Consider the following 6,000-nt stretch of genomic DNA (forward strand, 5'->3'; position numbering starts at 1 on the left):
GTGTTTGTGTGTGCTTTAGCGTTCATTTATATTTGTGCTCATTGTTCATATCGTCATTGTCTCATTAGTTAGTTTGTCCACTTCTTTGTTTACATTATTTACCCTTAAGTTGTTTATATATCCTTACTCATATATTTGTAATATCTCATTGCTAGGATATATTCATTAGTTCATATTGTCTATCCTAGCTTATGTATCTTGTTGTATTTTACACTTGCTAGGACAACTTGTTATTAGTTTTAATTGGCATAAAATCGGATTAGATTAGCATAAGACCCTAATCACCCCCCTCTAGGGTCTAACAATTGGTATCAGAGCTTGGTGCTCTTTGATTTAAGGTCTAATCACCTTGAGTTAAAGATCCAAGTTATCTTATTTGTGCTAATCTAGTTATAATTGTATTTGTCTTGCTTACATATATTCACATATATATAATGAATATAAATGTATTTTGTTTAGGCTATAATCCAAATATTGCTCCAAAATATAGAAATTTCCCTTATGCTCAATGGTGCTCTAAATTTAAAATATTTGTTGAATCTAGAAATGTTGACTTATGTGAAGTTATTGATTGTGCTTATATTGTGCCCACATTGGAGAAATCTAAGTGGAGCAATCATGATAAGAAAATGTTTACAATAAACAAGCTTTTGTTAGAATTTTTGCTTAATGCTTTTGACTCATCATTTTCTAACCTTTTGTTAGAATTTTTGCTTAATGCTTTTGACTCATCATTTTCTAACAAATTTGTTCATTTTGATAGTACTTACAAACTTTAGAAATTCATTGAAGCACATCAAGGGGACTTGGAGGCAATCCGACAAGCTTTGGAGGATTCTTCTTTAAGTTCATGTGGAGCATCATGCACACGGCCACAAGAGGATAACTCTTGTGTAGTAAGCGAATCCGATTCCGAAAATGATTTATCTATTGATGAACTCGCTTGTGCATATGAAAGATTGTCTCATGCCTATACAAAATTGCAAAGTAATTTTATAGATCTAAAAAGCAAGCATGTAGATTTGAAATCCAATAATGAGATACTAGTTTCCAAATTTGATGTCATTGCTAAAGAAAATACTATACTTAAAGATTGTTAGAGACAATGAGTTAGCATGTTCTTTTCAAAACTTTTAATTAAATTTCTAATTAGACTTGCTTTTGTATAACTACAATGAGAAAGTTTCTAAATTGATTTATTTTAGAGTTATACATAAAAATATTTTATTGAGTAAAAACTAATTCTAATTAGATTGTTTAAAGATATCAAGGAAATTAGTTATACATTGACTTCTTCCAAGTGGCAAGTTAATCAAATTTTATGAGTATATTCACTTCAAACCCTAACGAGACTACAACTTGTTCACTAGGATAACCTAAGGGTTTGAAGGTTTGTTGTATGTGCTAAATACAATCGCGATTCCTGTGAAAGTGAGTTAGGATTTTTTTTTTCTTTTATTTTTATTTTCTTTCTTCGTTAGAAGACTATTTTATTACAGTTTTATATCCTTATTATCTATTTCTTTTGAATAAATCTATCTGGTAATATTATTTTTTATCTTAATTTTTAGATAATAAAGAATTATTAATGAAAAGACTCAAATAAAGATTATTTCGAGCCCAAAAGATCTCAAATGAAGCCTAGAATGCCAAAATTCAAAACCCGCGACTAAGTCTAAAAGTAAAATCTCATCATTCATTACTTTCTTGGTTAGTAATTATTACTAATTTGGCCTACAATTGAGAATCAAATCAAATCTGGGAAGAAAACAATATTCATAAATTTTAAAAAAAATATCAATTCAAACGACTTTACTTCAATCTTTGGTTTGTTCAAATTTCATTTTTTTCTGAAAATAATCCTTTTCTCACAAAATATTTTGTAAGCTCAGATTCCCAAAAATATTTAGAACAATCTCTAACTCATTTTGAATCCTTTGTTCTAATATCACTAAAACTCTATCATGCCCCGAGACCTAAACAGCACGTGACTAGGCTAGAAGTAAACCACTTAGACAATAACCGAATGCAAATGATATACTTAAGCTTCTAATTTGCATGCTTTTTAAAAAAAAATGTATTTGTGAAAATATTATATACCTCAGGATCTTATGAGAAAATATTCAAAGAATTGAAATTATTTTTCAAAATCAAAATAAAACCACATATACCTTAAAATCTATTGTTCCTGACTTAACCAGCACTTTACTCTGAAATATACTAACCATCTAAGAAAAAGATAAGAAAAAGGATAAATAATAAAATCAAATCTATTAGAGCGGATAATAGCAAGCACTGCAAAAGCATATGACCCAAAGGATAATATAGTGAAAAGGCAATTCACTATATAACTAAAATCAAATGAAAGAAGGCTTAAAGAGATATTCATCAAATGATTCAAAAATAGAGACTATATTAACGACTGAATAGAAATATAGAAAAATATACATGATTGAGCAAATATGAATCTCAAAAAAAACTCTCAAAATCATGATGAGATATTCCTTGTTATATCTCTCGAAAGGAACATGTATTGGGACTCATTACTTGGCTCACGGTATTTTAAAACTTAAAACACTAGTATATTGTGTTGGCCTTCTTGTTTTGATGATGTTTAACAAACAATTTATTACTAATGTTGTTTGTCTAGTGTTTGTACATTCTTATATATTGTAGACAAACAACGTTGTTGGAGGATGGATGGAATAGAGCTTCAACGATCATATCCAAAGGAGGTTGGCGGAATGTCGGTGAAGCTTATGCAAATTCAAGTTGAAGATCCAAGTTCAAAGCTTCATCCGCAAGATTACCAAGTTGAGCTACAATGAAGATCAAGATCAAGCTTGGGTAATTTAGTTTAGGAATTTATATTATGTGTGTTAGTACTTTAAGCTCAATCATATACACACATACACGTTTTGGATTTTGTATATATATAGTTATATATACACATATATGTTTTGGTTTGATAGTTTTCAAGTTTTACTATGAAACAAATGAATAGAATTGGAAAATACTATTTTGTTTCATGTTTATATGCCTATATATGATTTCCCCTTTAACAAGCTTATATTTAATGAAATCATATTTAGTGTTTTGAATATATTTGCATAGAATATGCAATTTCATGAAAATATTGCATTTCTAGGTTATAGACTTCATAACAACATATTATATCTTTTATCAAGTCTATACAATCATTTCATAAGGTTTCAAAATGTTGTTTAAGTCAAAATATCAAAATATCAATTTTCAGGTTTTCATGTTTTGGACTATTTTGTAAAATGATGATATTTTTCATTTGGGAAGTCCTTTTTCAATGTAAAATGTTTATTTACATGTTTAGAAACATCCCTCAAAATTTCATAATGTTTAGAGTTGATTTACTATTTTTAACTGATTTTACAAATCCAGATACGCATAATTTTCAGCATCTGCCAAAAACTGTATATGTCATAAGTCGACTCTAAGTCGACTTATCAGAGAGCCGTTGCACAGTAACGGCTAGTTTTCTGTTTTGTTTGTTTTTGGGTTTTTGGTCATTTCCTTGGGGTTTTGGCTGATGTCTTGGGTTGTTATAAATACCCCATTGCATTTACCTCTCCCATCTAACAAGAACAATAAGAGAAAAGTTTTTAAGAAGTTTACAAGTTTTGTTCAAGGGTTTATGTTTGGTTTAAGTGTGTTTATAAGCTTTTAAGCATTTGAGTGTTTTGGTTTTGTGAATCACTTCCACAAGAGCTTGAGGAGATCATCTATTGGTGTTTGAGCATCCAACTCTTCTCCTTCCACTCTTGATCTATTGAGAAGTTTTCTAAACTCAATCTAGCTTCATATTTTATATTGTTTGATTATCTTTTTATTAAGCTAGTGTTCATATTGAGTTTAGTTGATTTTATTATCTCTTTGTTCACACACAACCTATTGAGCTTATTGTATTTACATTCATAGTATAATTTAGGGTTGTGGGTTTGTGACATTGAGAGTGAGCTTAATTGAGTTCTCACCTTGTTTAGAGAACAATCAATTGATTTATATTGTGCTTAATTGTGAGGATTCACTTGTAATACACTTGTACACCGAGAAAAGTGAGTGGTGAGAGACGGAGTCGAATCCAAGAGGAGTGACGTCGGTTGACGTGCCTAGGGAGAGGTTGTAACCGAGCACTTGAGGAGGAGGACACGGGCTAGGACCAACACTTAGTGTGTGAGGTGTGATTACATAGTGATTGTATTGTGAGGTGTAAACGTTGTTCGGGTGAACGTAGAAAACCCGGTTGTGATAGTGGAGATCTCCTCGAGGTGAGGAGCGGGGACGTAGGTCGTGGGGACCGAACCTCGTAAACATATCCTTTGTTTGTGATTGCATTGGCGCACTTGTTTTCATATTCATATCTTACATCGCCATTGTGTATTGCTTGTTGATCATTTTGCCCTATCACTTTTGTAGTTAATTTATTTACCCCTCTTGTTAGTTTTATATCCTTGCACATACATTGTCTATATCTCTTTGTTAGGGTATATCTTATTGTTTATATATCCTTGCATATATTTCTATCATATAGGATATATCATCTTGTGTATATTACATATTCTTGCACATAACTCTTTGTATATCTATCTTGCAAGAATATATTTGTTAATTAGTTTTAATTGGCATTTAATCGGATTAGATTAGCATAAGACCCTAATCACCCCCCCTCTAGGGTCTAACATATTGTACACACTTCATCAAACATCATAAGCATATATACATATACCACGCAGGCATGCACAAAACATTTCCAAATTCCTAGGGTGCTAAATTGAATCTCGGTAATCCAAGACGGGATTATGGTATTAAACTCATCAAAATGGCCAGATTGAATCCCACACCTTAAAAAGCCAAATATTATTTATTCTCCCCCATTTAAACCCAATATTTTCAAAATGACTCATTTTAAGTTCGGTGATTACAAATGATGTTGTCTAATCTCAGCTTTTCTATATTACACGACTAATTATCAAGTGAGAAATATAACACAAAAGCATGAAGGTTGTAGATCCTCACTTGCACTTTTTTAGCATAATATCACAAAACTAACATATGTGGAACAATTATCATGATCATAGACATGATAAAACACAAATTGTTTATCTAGGGTTTTGTAAAAACTTACCAAAACATGGTCGAAATGTGGCCTACGTATGTAAAAATAAAAATTGGCACATAAAACTATCAAAACCTAGCGTATGAAACATGGATCAAAAGTTCTCATCAGATATTTACAACTCTAGGTCAAAAACTACATACATGCATGTTTTTCACTAAGACATCGATACAAACTTGATAAATATATCAATGCTAAGGTAATGAATAATTATGATGGATCAAATATGTTTAACATGAGGAATTCAAAAGTACTTAGAAATCAAAAGAGTGAAAAGAAGCTAGCCGATACTTGCCTAAAGATTTTTCTACCGAAAAATGATCTTGGGGCTAACGAACATACGTCGGGAAAATCTTCTATTCCTTCTCCATGCTTAGCACTGTAGGTGTTAGAATCTACAATATTCTATTCTCTAGGGTTTTGTAGGCATTATGTAGAGATATTTGGCTTAATGGGTTGACTAATAGCTTGATCATTTTTAACTTAAAATCTATTAAGGCTTTTTAGCATACAAACCCTTCTAAACACCTCTATTTTAAAACTAAAAATGCAGAGATATCTCTAAACTAATAAAAAAGATTCTATCTAATCTTTCAATGGCAAAAAAGCAATTATAGAATTAACTTTTGGGCTTCGTAACATAGGGTGTTACACATTGTATGGACTTGTACAACATCAGGTGACGAAGATAGCTCTAGGGGGCTAATGGCAGCAGTAGATTTAAGCAGAGTTGATTGGATTAAATCTAAGGAGGAGATTTGTTAGAGTTGGCCTTAGAATCCTTTCTCCTATTTAAAAGTTGAGAAGTTGTTGAGGTCATTAATATGTGAGTTTAGTCTCACATAAGAGAA

The sequence above is a fragment of the Asparagus officinalis genome, chromosome 6 (assembly GCF_001876935.1).
Source record: "Asparagus officinalis chromosome 6, Aspof.V1, whole genome shotgun sequence".
In the NCBI taxonomy this organism is placed as follows: domain Eukaryota; kingdom Viridiplantae; phylum Streptophyta; class Magnoliopsida; order Asparagales; family Asparagaceae; genus Asparagus; species Asparagus officinalis.